Here is a 12,367-nt window from a genome sequence, read left to right as displayed (position 1 = left end):
ATATAAAAATACAGAATAGTAAAAAGACATATATTATGCAAGATATAACATACTTTATAAGCCAATTGCATTGTATGGATTAAAAAACATGCTCTATTTAAAAATGTGTGTGTGTGTGTGTGTGTACATGCTCAGAGCATGTATGTGAAGGTCAGAAGCCAGCTTGTGGGAATCAGTTTCCTTCCGCTATGTGTGCCTTGGGGACTGAACTCAGGTCATCAGGCTTGGCAGCAAGTGCCTTCACCCACTGAGCCGTCTTGACGATCCAAGGAGTCTGTATGACAATTTGTTAAAATATAGAGACATACCACTGAATAGTCACTTCATCCGTAGGCAAGAGTCTGACGCTGTGATTCTGTTTTGGAACCAGTCCTTATAGTTTACAAGCCTATGCTGCATTTACAGAAGAGACAGGAAAGAGAGCAAGCTACGCTTGAAGTCGGTGTGCTGACAGAGCTTACGAATTCACCAAAGAAGCTCCTGATGTGCATGATGCAGAATGCACACACACACACACACACACACACACACACACACGTGCACACATACATACACACTCACACACTCACACACATACACACTTACACTCACACACACATTCATACACACACTCACATACACAAATACACATACACACACACTCTCACATACACATACATGCACACAACTCCTGAAAGTCTCTGAGGCTGTGGGCTGTATCTCGTCCACTTACCAGTGAGATACGGCATCACACACAAAAACAGTTCTGGAGGCTACCCTAGTGCTAGGCAGCGATTTTGTGAGGGATATAGGTAGAAAAAAAAAATCATTTTTCTAAGAGTTACGAGTACCATGAATTTTACAAGTTTATTTATTCCATAAAGCAAGGGATACCCTCCGTTATAGAAGACATCAGCCCTGTTAGCGAACAGAGAAAAATGAGATCTGACATCTCCTTCCAAGCGAGGCTCAGCCATGCCGCATGAGGCTCAGCCATGCCTGGCAAGGGCGGGCAGGATGAACTCAGAGCTATGCCTGGACTCTTACAGTGTACACTCTCACATCATCGTGTAAAGATTCAATGGTGACGAGGCAGGCCTTTTACACTTGCTCACTGCAGACAAAGGAGAGACACCGAGTAACTTGCCCAAGGTCAAAATGGCAGAGCTGGGGTCATTTTTAGATTCGCAGACTACATTTACCTTGCAAAGTCTGTCTACAGGAGCAGCAGCCAGATCTTCAGGGGAATCGCCCTAAGGAGGAGGGGTTGATGGGACCAGAAATGTGCTTTTTCTCTTCTGATTACTGTTTCTGTCTCTCCTTGAGGCACTGCATCATAAGCCTTCTGTGGTCCACCCGCATGCAGCACTGCAGCCTTGGGACTTTGCCTCACACTGATCATTCATTGGCACATGATGACCTTTAGCCCATCTGTGACATTTGCTGATGCTTCTGCACGTAAACCCCAGATCAAGACGAGGAGGAGGCTGACCGTATTTTCTTTGCTACCTTTTCTTTCCAGTTCTAAAAAAAAAAAAAAAAAAAAAAAAAAAAAAAAAAAAAAAAACAATTCTCTCTTTCAATATTATTTTTTTCTGCTATCTGGGTAAAGAATTGATTTATTTTTCTCCCTGTAATCCTCATATGATCCAGAATCTTCTGACTTACTGAGTTCTTTATTGCGTCTCAAGTCTCAGGGCTGTAGATTTCTTCTATTTTTATTACCTTTTGTATTCTTTTAATTATAAAAGAAATATATGTTCAAGAATAGGATTTTTAAAAGACCTGTCAAGTATAAAGGAACTGTCAGCTGAGTTCTTTATTTGGAGGGGCCGCAAGCTTGATTTATGATTGGCAGATGGCCCCCATCTGAAGGAACCAGGGGACCGGTTTCTAATAGGAGTAACATGTCCTTATGTGGAGAGTTGCGGCAGCTTGCAGCCACTGGCAGCTGCTGAGGGTAGCTTTTCATTTCTTCACGCCTGGGTCACTTCAACAGCTGAGTTTTAATAAAGCAAATGTACCTCAGACTATGAGGGGGAGCAGGCCTCCCAGAACACTAAGGCCGATTTGCACCCCTCCCACTAATCTCACTGCTAAAAACAGCTGAGGCTGAGAGGCCCTCAGAGTGCTTGCTGGATCTGAGCAGTGATCCAGTTACCCCGAGTTATGCTGAGACATTCCAGAGGCTCTTGTGTCCTCGGCTGCAGGCCACCAGGAGTCAGAAGCCCAAGATGGTACTATTTTTACTCAAGATGGTCATGTTATTTATCTATGACACACAGGAGCAAGAAGCCCCTTCTTTAGGGCATGTTCTAACAACTGAAACATAGCCCTCTGTGGGGGATAAGAAGAAATGAAAAAACAAAACAGAAAACTCTTAGTGCAGTGGAGAATTGAGGAAGGAGGCAGTTTTCCAATACCAAACAGAAAGCTTTAGCCACAAGCAGGGTGCTTTGTACGAAGCAGGCATGTCATACCCGTGCCGAATCCAGTTCTTAGTAGGAAAGGTCAAAAAAGAAAACGGGGAGCATATGTTGCCCTTGGGAAAAACCTAGTCTCTCTACTCCCACTTCTTGCCTCCTTATTCCGAACTCCCAAATCAGTAAGGAAGAGACAGTACAATTCAGAAGTGATTCCTTATAAATTTTCAGACAGTCATGGACTCCATTTTGTTGGCTTCTCAAGCAACAGGCACCTGAAAGCCAGGCTCAAGTATGACAGAGGACGCCTAGGGGCTGAGGTGCTACCTGTGAGAACCCGAGACCCAGCCAGAGTCTCCATCCCACACATTGGTTGTCTAAGAGGCACTTCCGGCCCGTGTTTTCATACAGCAGTCATTTACGAAGTGCCTACTTTTACCCAGAACTGGGAAATAGGGGCAGAAATCTCTTGGAAAGTGAGATAGAAGAGAGGGAGAGGAGAAATCATTGTCATAAATCCTTGGATTGGGAAGGGCAGGAGAGTGGGAAGAGAGGCATCCATTTCCAAATGTGGTTCAGCCTCTGCCCTGGGTGACATGTGTCATGTAGAGCAGCTGCACCTATTTTGGGCCTGAGGTCTCTGTCTCTGTCCCTGGGCAACAGGTGTGACGACCTAAGATTTCCTGGCACATTCCCAGGGTACAGTCCAGCCTTTTAAACGACTTGTTTTAAGCTAGAAACATAGGAGTCTTCCTTTTCTGTTTTCTCCAGCCGGTCTCAGGGATCTAGGCCTCAGTACCATAGGTGGTGCTTGTGGTTTCTGGGTCTTGCTCGCTCGCTCGCTTGCTCGCTCTTATTCATGCACATGCACGTACCCACGTTAATGCGCATGCACGCACCTACGCACGCACTCACTCATGTACGCACCCACGCAGGCACGCAGGTGCGCAGGTACACAGGCACGCATGCACGCAGGCATGCGCACACTCTACTTTTCCTGAGCTAATGAGGAGTGAAGTATGCATCAGTCACAGTCCATGCCCAGGAGGCCACGGAAGGGAGTCAAGTAAGTGCGCAGATAGGGAGCAGAGATGAACGCACCCGATTTGTTGTACAGCTCCAGGCTTAGCATCCCTATCCTAACAGGACCTTCCCTGGGCTATGTCGTCCATAAGTTCCCACTGACAAGATCTGACACTATCATTGGTCAGCAGGAGCAAAAGCACACAGTCCTTTGTGTCTAAAACACTGCAGAATAAAGAACTAATCTTTTAGGGAAAAATCAGCACTTTGTGACTTCATCCTTATGATCCGGGGCAGCTTTTGCTAGGATGCTTTCCAGTTACCTATGTCCTTTGCACTTATCTTAGGAGGGATCAGACAGCAATGCCAGCCCAGCTACCTGGACAGTGGAACAGGCACCAGCCGCAAGAGTCCTTGACTTTGGTAGACAGTCTTCTAGCCCGTCATCAGAACAGTTCCCTAAGTTGAGATTCCAACCCCTGACCCCTCAGTGCTTGGTGCTGAGCACAGCGTTACCGTCCTTGCTTCCTCTTTTGGTTCTGTCTTGTCTCATAATACCGTAGTAATCTATAGATAAGAAACACACACAGGCTTTTTGTAACTCTTGACATCTTGTATTGTAAGAAAATATTAATAGTGGTTCTGTGGCTTAAGCAATCCTGAGCTAGCTCCAGAGATTAAAAAGACAGTTCAAATATTAATCACTACTCTACAGGAAAAGAGCAATTTTGACCAGTTTTTCTGTATTTCATGACTTCACTGAATTCCCACTTTGGATTTTAAAGGCTGGTGAGAAGAGGAACCCATGATCTTTTGTAATATGAAAATAGGAAAGAAAGGGGCCAGGGATTAAAGATTCAAGTGAGGATAGGGTTGAGGGGGAGGAAGAGAAGGGGTAGGTGGTGTGGGTTAATAAAATACTAAAGGTGTTATATGGAAATACACTACTTTGTAGCTAAATTGCAAAAAACAAAAATTTTAAAGGAGTTTGAACACAAGTACTCTTCATGGGTAAACTGCTTCCCCAGGCATGGGTTATTAAATTAAAATATGTCAGGCTTTGGGATACTTCTTTAGGAGTTACTGGTCAAGGAGGCTGTAGAGACTCCTTCCCCAAACAACACAAACTCTTGGTTTCCCACTATAACTATGGTAAGATCCTATTGCTGAAGACACAATACACTCTGGTTGTGAGAACTCAGGCTGGACCTGACCTGAAGATTTCCTCCCTGATAGATAGCGTCCACAGTGCCGGAGGTGCTGTGATGACAGCTGGAGGAGAGAAGCCATTAGTAGTATTGCCCAGATGTGAACCCCGACTACTGCAACACTTCCCTGATGGGCAAAGGTGTGTACCCACAGGTGTAAGTAGCATAAAGGTTATGAGGCTAACCAACCCATTTTTGAGGAGATTTGAGGAAAGCCCATGTCTTAGAAGGTTCTAGGCCCTGGGGGAAATCCACTACTGTTGCTCCGTAGATTGGATGTACTGTCAAGCTGATATATATATATATATCAGCATGGTATGATATATATGATATATATATATCAGCATGGTATGCTGATATATATATATATATATCTATATATATCTATATCTATATATATATATATATATATATATATCAGCATGGTATGATATATATGATATATATATATATATCAACATGGGCCAGAGAACTTTGCCTATATTGGGTAGCAGTTAATGCAAAGACTCCTAAATGAACAAAGCTCAGAGAATAAGTAACCTTTTTGAGCTCTAAGTAGGGGTTTCAATATTAACCCCAGTTCCCTTAGTCTCAAGGAACATCAGACCTCTCCCCAAGGGTGGGGGAGTGGGAAGACTTTAAGAGCCCAAGAACAGAGCAGAGTGCTGTGAACTTTTGGTTTCTGAACACGATATGGCTGTTGTCCCCATACTGACTGCAGCTATAGTTACTCAAGCCAACAGGACCGGCCAGTGTTCCACCAAGCAGCGCTAACCGGACACAATGAGTGACAAGCAGAAAAGGAAGAAAGACAAGGAAAGAACAGGGGGTGGGAAGGAGACAGGCTTCCCCAGCCGTCCGTTTCGATTGCTATTTCACACCTTCTTACTGAGGTGCTCAGGCTGGCTTGCTTACCAGGCCTTGACTTTTCCATCCCCCTACTTCAAGTTTGCTAAATATAATCAAGATATGTTGTAAACATGTGTAAAATGTCAAAGAATAAATAAAAAATGTTCAGAATAAAAAATCCCATGCTCTGAGATGTACACAGCCCTACTAGCTGTTTGGTTCAAGAGCACCCGGGGCCACACTCAGCAGAAAGTGAAAATGGCCGCCATTGAGTGTGCATTTAACAACCCAATCTGGAAAACACCGTGGCTCACTTACCCGGCACACAGTAGGACCAGTCACTTCCTCCATGGTCCTGGGGCTCACTGGGAACAGCTTGCTGCGGCTACCCCATGTGGAAAGGCATCAAAGGTCATGCTGCCAGCCCAGGAAAGAATCAAACTCTCAAAGTTCAAGTATGATTTCTACGGAATGCATCTTCTTTTCCCAGTAGAATAAACTGAACCATAGTCAACTGGGAACTACGTACGGTGTCCAAGATAATCACGTCACAGCTCAGTCTGTGCAGAGCAACAGAGGTCTCCTTAGAGGCCTGCTTGAAACCTGTAGCTCCCACAGTTCTGCCCAAACACTCATGGCCTCTGTTACAGTGGGACAGGCACCCCAGTCTCAGAATGACACTCACTGGGTCCCGTCTGTGACGGAAGAAAGTACACTCGTGTGATTCCCCAAAAACATGGTCACTTTTCATTTGCTGACATTCTAGCATTTCTGGGTTGCCTTTTCACACCAGCTCAGCCACCAGTGCCCATTCCGACATGTTTCTCGAAGCAGCCCCTGCCTTCCATCACGAAGGCCAAACCTGGGACCTCATGCAAGTCACGCAGATACTTTACAACTAAGTTATATCCCCAATCAGAGGGGCTTTTATATATGGATGGCGATGTGGTCACAGGTAAAGGTGGGAGGTGAACCAAGTGGATTCTGGGAATATGGTGGCTGTTGCTTTGGCAATAGGTGTGTGGGTTGCGCCTATGCGATGTCATGGGTTTCGAGGTCCTGATACCAACAACAAGGTCTCACTGAGTTACCCAAGCTGGCTTTGAACTCACTCTGTAGCTTACCAAGCCTTGACTTCTCCCCGCTTCCCCCTTAGCCACTTTAGAACCCAGGTCACTTTCAGTAGTGCAGAACTTTCCATCTTATGGATCCTTGTGTTTCCAGTGTCTACCCAGATACCCTGTGTTTTCAAAGGCTCTTAGGTCTTGATTTTTTCATATTTGTCCCAAGTAGGTGAAGTGAAGAGTGTGGAGATTAGAGACCCGGTCTCCATCATCTCTCGCTCACTTCACTGATGGGAAAGTAAGGGGCAAGAGTTTGCCTCAGGGTCACCCAACCTGTATGGCAGGGCTAAGTGTGTTACGAGACTTTTCTATCCTGGGGACACCCCATCTACCTACCCCCTTACTCCTGGCCCATCTGTCCATGCAGTCTCCCATCTGCTTCATCTCAACTACCACAGCGCACGTTCCTAAGCATTGCCTCCCATCCGGGAGACCTGCTCGACCTGCTCAGAAGCCAGAGGCTCCAGGACGTCATGTTGTGCTTCCAGTCATCTTTGAGTGCTCAGTACCAGATTCTCCCACTAGGTGGCACCACTGCTCTGCAGGAGCACAGTTCCAACAGATCTGTGATAACATTCCTCAGGTGCCAAGGGCTGTAGGTGGCTCTTGCAAGATGTGGGTGGACAGTGAAGGGCTCCCCTCCACCTCAGCCTGAATTCGTTAGAAAATGCCACAGCAATACTGTTGGATATTCAAGCTGAGATAAAAGGAAAAACTGGCAATAGGGATCCTGTCTCAAATTAAAATTCTGTTTGTCATGGAGTTTTAAGTATTAAGTATGATCTTTTTTTGGGGGGGGGAGGGATGCTCAAAGATGGAGGCTATACCCAAAGATGAGCCTTGGGCCATGACAGTGGGGTTGTGCCTGATGAGTTGCTATGGTAACAGATGCCCTTGCTGTTGTTCATGGCCCTTCCTCTTTGTGAAGGCACTGGGCTAGGGAGGATTTCAGGTCAGCCACCATTCCTGTGCACGGGGTGGGTCGTTGGGAAGCGTGGACCACTGGTAGCAGCTAATGTCTCTCAGGATATATGTCCACATGGGAAGATCTCACTTTCCCTGTAAAGCCACAGCTGTCCACACCCATCTGCCACCCGCTGTCACTTCCCTGCCTGACCAGGTTCTCCCCAGAGCCTTGAAATCCAGTGTCCCACCAGGATTCATGCTAAAGCTCTAGTTAGTAGAGGGACAGGTTTTCTTGCTTTCTGGAAGGATCCCTTGTCTCCCACATGCCTTCATTCTTTTCAGTAAGGAATGAAATGCATTTTAATCACTCCTTTAGGCTCCTTCCTCTCTCAGCCTGAGAAGAGCCTCTGTTATGGCCTCTCCTGTCTGAACTGTATTCTCCATCCCTCCATAAGATGCCCCTTCCATGGTCCTCCCTTCTTTCTGTAGATCCAGGCTCCACTGCAGAGGTGGAACAAGGAGAAGATGTCAAATAAGCTGCCCACCAAACCCACGGGAACCAAGGGGCCCTGTGTGCGAACGTTCGCTCCTAACCTTGATGGAGAAGCAGCTGGGGAGCTCTGTAAAACACTGATGTTTACGGTCAGGCACTGTGGAATAAATACATTCTTTCTTCCGGCTACCTGGGAGGCTGAGGTAGGAGGATTACTTGATTCCAGGATTTAGACACCAGCAGAAGCAACACAGCAAATACCTGTCTCAGCAAGCAAGCAAGCAAGCAAGCAAGCAAGCAAGCAAGCAAGCAATACTCAATAACAACAACCAATTGCCCAGGTCGCCCCCAAGATTATCGAAATTAGAGCCTCTGAGGAGAGCCTCCATACATCAGTATGCCCTTTATAAAGTCCCCAAACCTCCAGCTGAAAATGATTCCCATTTGGTGGGAACTAGGATACCAAAAAACCCCACAAAAAACAAACAAACAAACAACAACAAAAGCAGGCTTGGGTTCTATTTAGCGTAAGCTGCCACCTACAGGCCAAAGCGGGTACTGCTTTCAGCTGCAGGAAGAGAGGGCAGGGTGACACCGAAGCTTTGAGACTCTGGTATCTGCCTTTTGCCTTCTCCAACGCCCATCAGACAGCCGCATCATCCCTAGAAACTATGTCTTTTCAAGGTTAGAGAGTTTCCATGCCTGTGTCCCGCTCCCTCCATCCCAGAATCTCCTTCTCTGCATGCCATGTTAAGAGCACATCTAGAATTTAGTCCCAAACTTCAAAAACATACAGAAAATATGTGTTTGTTTAAACACTACTTTAAAACCACATTTCCCTGTCCATTCTGCAGGACTGGGTACTGAGTTACATCTTAACAGGTTGGTGTCACTGGGGGCTGAATGAGCGAGACGTCTTCTGTGCACCTCTATTTCTTCATTTGTAGCACGGATAATTATTGCACCCACCCTAGAGGATCAATGCTACAGCTCAGATAAAAGGCCCCTCACAATAATGTCTGATAGAAACGGCAGTTCCCAAGAGGCAGCTGAATTGTCTGACAGCGGCAGAGCCAGACAGAGGCATGAGATACTCTGACTTCTGCTCGTTTTACTCTCACCACAGCGTGACTTGGTTCATACAGGTGAATCAAACCGGTCCTGAGATCCACCTACTGAGGGTATGCGCTCAAACAAATCACCAAACAGGTTAAGTCAGACTCGCTAGCCCCATCCTTTAAAACCAAGTTGCATTTTTAGAGAGTGCCACCAGAGGGCAGTGGTGGGCCACAAATGAATAGCCACGTTCATGGACCAAGCACAGGTTGCTTTGCTTTTAACCCCCTGGGTTTTCTTAAGTCTGGACTATTATGTCCGCTAGTTTGCCCAGGTCTGAGTCTAAACTCGCTTCTGGCATTCACCTACAACTTGGGACCTCAGTGACATCTTCAAGGTGGGTTTGGCTTTTATGTCCATAATGGGTCTTCCATGCAACCGTGTTCTCTCCTCACTCACTCACCTGTAAACATGACAGATAGATCACAAAGTACATCCCCTCTGCTGAGTCTAGCTTGAGAACCCATCTCCAGGTCCTCACCAACAAACAGCTCACACTCACAATGGGGGGTATTGCCACTCAGGAGATTCTCACTGGTGCCTGTTGAGTACGGTTTGACCCACCACCCTTACCTTAGCTCAAGGCAAGTCCTACAAAAGGTTTCTCTCACAGAGACAGTGAACTACTGTGACTGCTCCAGATTCGTGATGACCCAAGTGTTGAGCAAGAGAGAGCACAACCCCAGGTCTCTCTAGAGGACATTCCCCAAATCTCAAATCCCCAGAGCTCAGTCCATGCTCCCTTAGTGACAGTGATGCTTCCTCCCTGACAAGCTGACTCAAACCTCAAAGCATCCTGTAAGAACTGTGCCAAGAACCCAGAATCGTGGCAATGCCCACAATTCAACTCTTCTGTCTTCAACCCACCCTAAGAGACAGATAAAGCAAAGATACTTACTTTCCAACTCAGTTAAAAAAGGGATATTAAACATCCCTTCAATCTAGCAAGCACTCATATGATCCTGGCAGCAATGTGCCCCACTGACCTCATGGCTGCCTGAACACCCTACCTACGGGTTCTCGTGGGAGCACGTTTTGATTATGTGTGCTCCTTATAGAGAATAGGAGAAAGGGTTCTTGCGGGAAGGATTATGCAATGTTAGAAGCAGGGAAGTCGATAGGATGCTCCACTTGAGTGCTGCGGACTATTTTAAGAAATGGGAGAGGAAGGATATGAGGACTCAAAGGATCTAATGTCGATTAAATCAGAGATCACAACATCCTTGTGGGGGATTTATTGCTAAGATGGAAGTGGGCTGAGTGAATGGACACAAGGTGCTCAAGACAGCGAGAGAAGAGGGTATGGCATCTTCTTGTCCAGTTTGATCGCCCTAGAAGAAAGAGAGAAACACAGAAGAAATCCATGGTGGAATCACACTGTGAGCCTCGGGCTTGATCTAGTTTATGCCCTACCAGAAAAGAAAACAAAATCCCAGCAAAGAAACCCAAAGGGAAACTGATGGTTAAAATGAGAGTTTAGGAGCACAGGGTCGTATTCAAGAAGTCACTTGGTGGCCTAGCCACAGATTCCTGACAAGGGAATCTGGAAGCTGAGAGACAGTGTCCTGTCTGAATACTCCTGGAGGTTGTCATGAGCAGGACTGCCTATCAAGACCAAAGAGCTGTGGCATCCAGGACAGGCACACACTACTATTTGTACTGTTTAGAAGCAGCTTTGTAGACCAGGCTGGCCTCAGACTCACATAGATCCATTTGCCTCTGCCTCTGCCTCTGCCTCTGCCTCTGCCTCTGCCTGTCTTCCTAGTGCTGGGATTAAGGGTGTGTGCCACCGTTGCCCAATGATACCTTCAGCTTCTTATAGGCCCTAAGAATAGATTCTGCACAGGTGTGAAAACCTGTGAAAACTGTTGCCCTACATCATCTGGTTTATTTCTCTTTACATGATGACCTGGGGTTTTCTCAGCCTCGGTGTGTGCGGTAGCTTCTCAATCACACCCCCAAAGGTGGAAGGATCCCATTAGCTGTGGCTACATTACCATGGGGAAGATGCATGCTCGCCTGATGTCTATGAAGTTGCTGTTCCTGCACATGGTGGCTAAGTCGTGATGGAATCATCTTGAAAATCACTAGTGGGTACCATTTTTGGGGAAAGAGACATACACATGGCCTCCATGAATTCTGAAGTGCAATGTCTTACTGGCGATGTGCGACTCAGCAATAGCAAGGGTGCAGCCTTAAGACATAGCACCAAAATAGGAACCGTGTAGTCCAGGCGCCAAGTCCCCTTGAAGACTCTCCTCACTCTGAAGTATTTTTAGTCGTGGTAATTGTAGGTGGTGAGCAGAACACTACGGACCTCAAAATAGGTGGCTCTCAAACACGCAAGGTCAGCAGGTGTCACCTCCGTAAGCAGACCTACAAGAAGGAAGGGATTAGCTGTGCACAGGACAGCTTTCCAGAAGAGGCCGTCTCGCAGAGTGATCTGGAGTGACCTTACCCAGGAGATTAACGTGCTTCTCCTCTTGTGCCATTAGCAAGCAGCAAAATATCTGACACTTGGGATACTGTGTGTTGTGGTAACAGGGAGAGTAAACGCAGGGGCATGGTGGTCGCTTGGGTGAATATCCATCTGGAAAGAGAAGTTGGGAAGTGAAGCGTATCACTGTGTCCCCGGAGGTCCACCCGACTGTTCTGTCTCCTGATGGATGACTTGGGCCCTTGGTGTGGAAATGGCCAACAGATCTTCAGAGCTTGATCAAAATGTCCACTAAGAATAGCTAGCTTCTGTTCTGTGCTTCCTCAGGGACACAGTTTGGATTGTCCCTAATGGCCACGTAGTAAAGGATTGCTGTCCAGCAGAGTAGCCACTGGGAGGTGGGAAAATCTTGAAAAGGTGGAACCCAGGGGGAAGTCTTACAGTCACTGGGGTTGCACCAGCCCCTTTCTCTGTCACATTCTACACCCCAGCCACATGGTGAGATGCTTGACTATGCCATGTGCTCCTGCCAGGATGTGAGGTCCCTCCCCCATCAAAGGCCCAAAGGCAATGGGTGTTCTAATCCTGGACCAAAACCTCTAACCTCTGAACTCAAATCAGCTGCTCTTCTTTATTTCAGCTTGCTACTTGGGGTATGTGTGAGCAGAAAGCTCATGGACGTGTTAAGTAACCTTCTGACTTCATGTGCCAGGAAAGGAATGCTCTAGAATGGAGATTAATTTTACTTCATGAACCTAGGTATGGCCCCTTTTATAGATGAGTACATAAATGGCTTGTGAACTTGGTGA

The sequence above is a fragment of the Apodemus sylvaticus genome, chromosome 10 (genome assembly GCF_947179515.1).
Source record: "Apodemus sylvaticus chromosome 10, mApoSyl1.1, whole genome shotgun sequence".
Taxonomy (NCBI): Eukaryota; Metazoa; Chordata; class Mammalia; order Rodentia; family Muridae; genus Apodemus; species Apodemus sylvaticus.
This window is presented reverse-complemented; position numbering follows the sequence as displayed.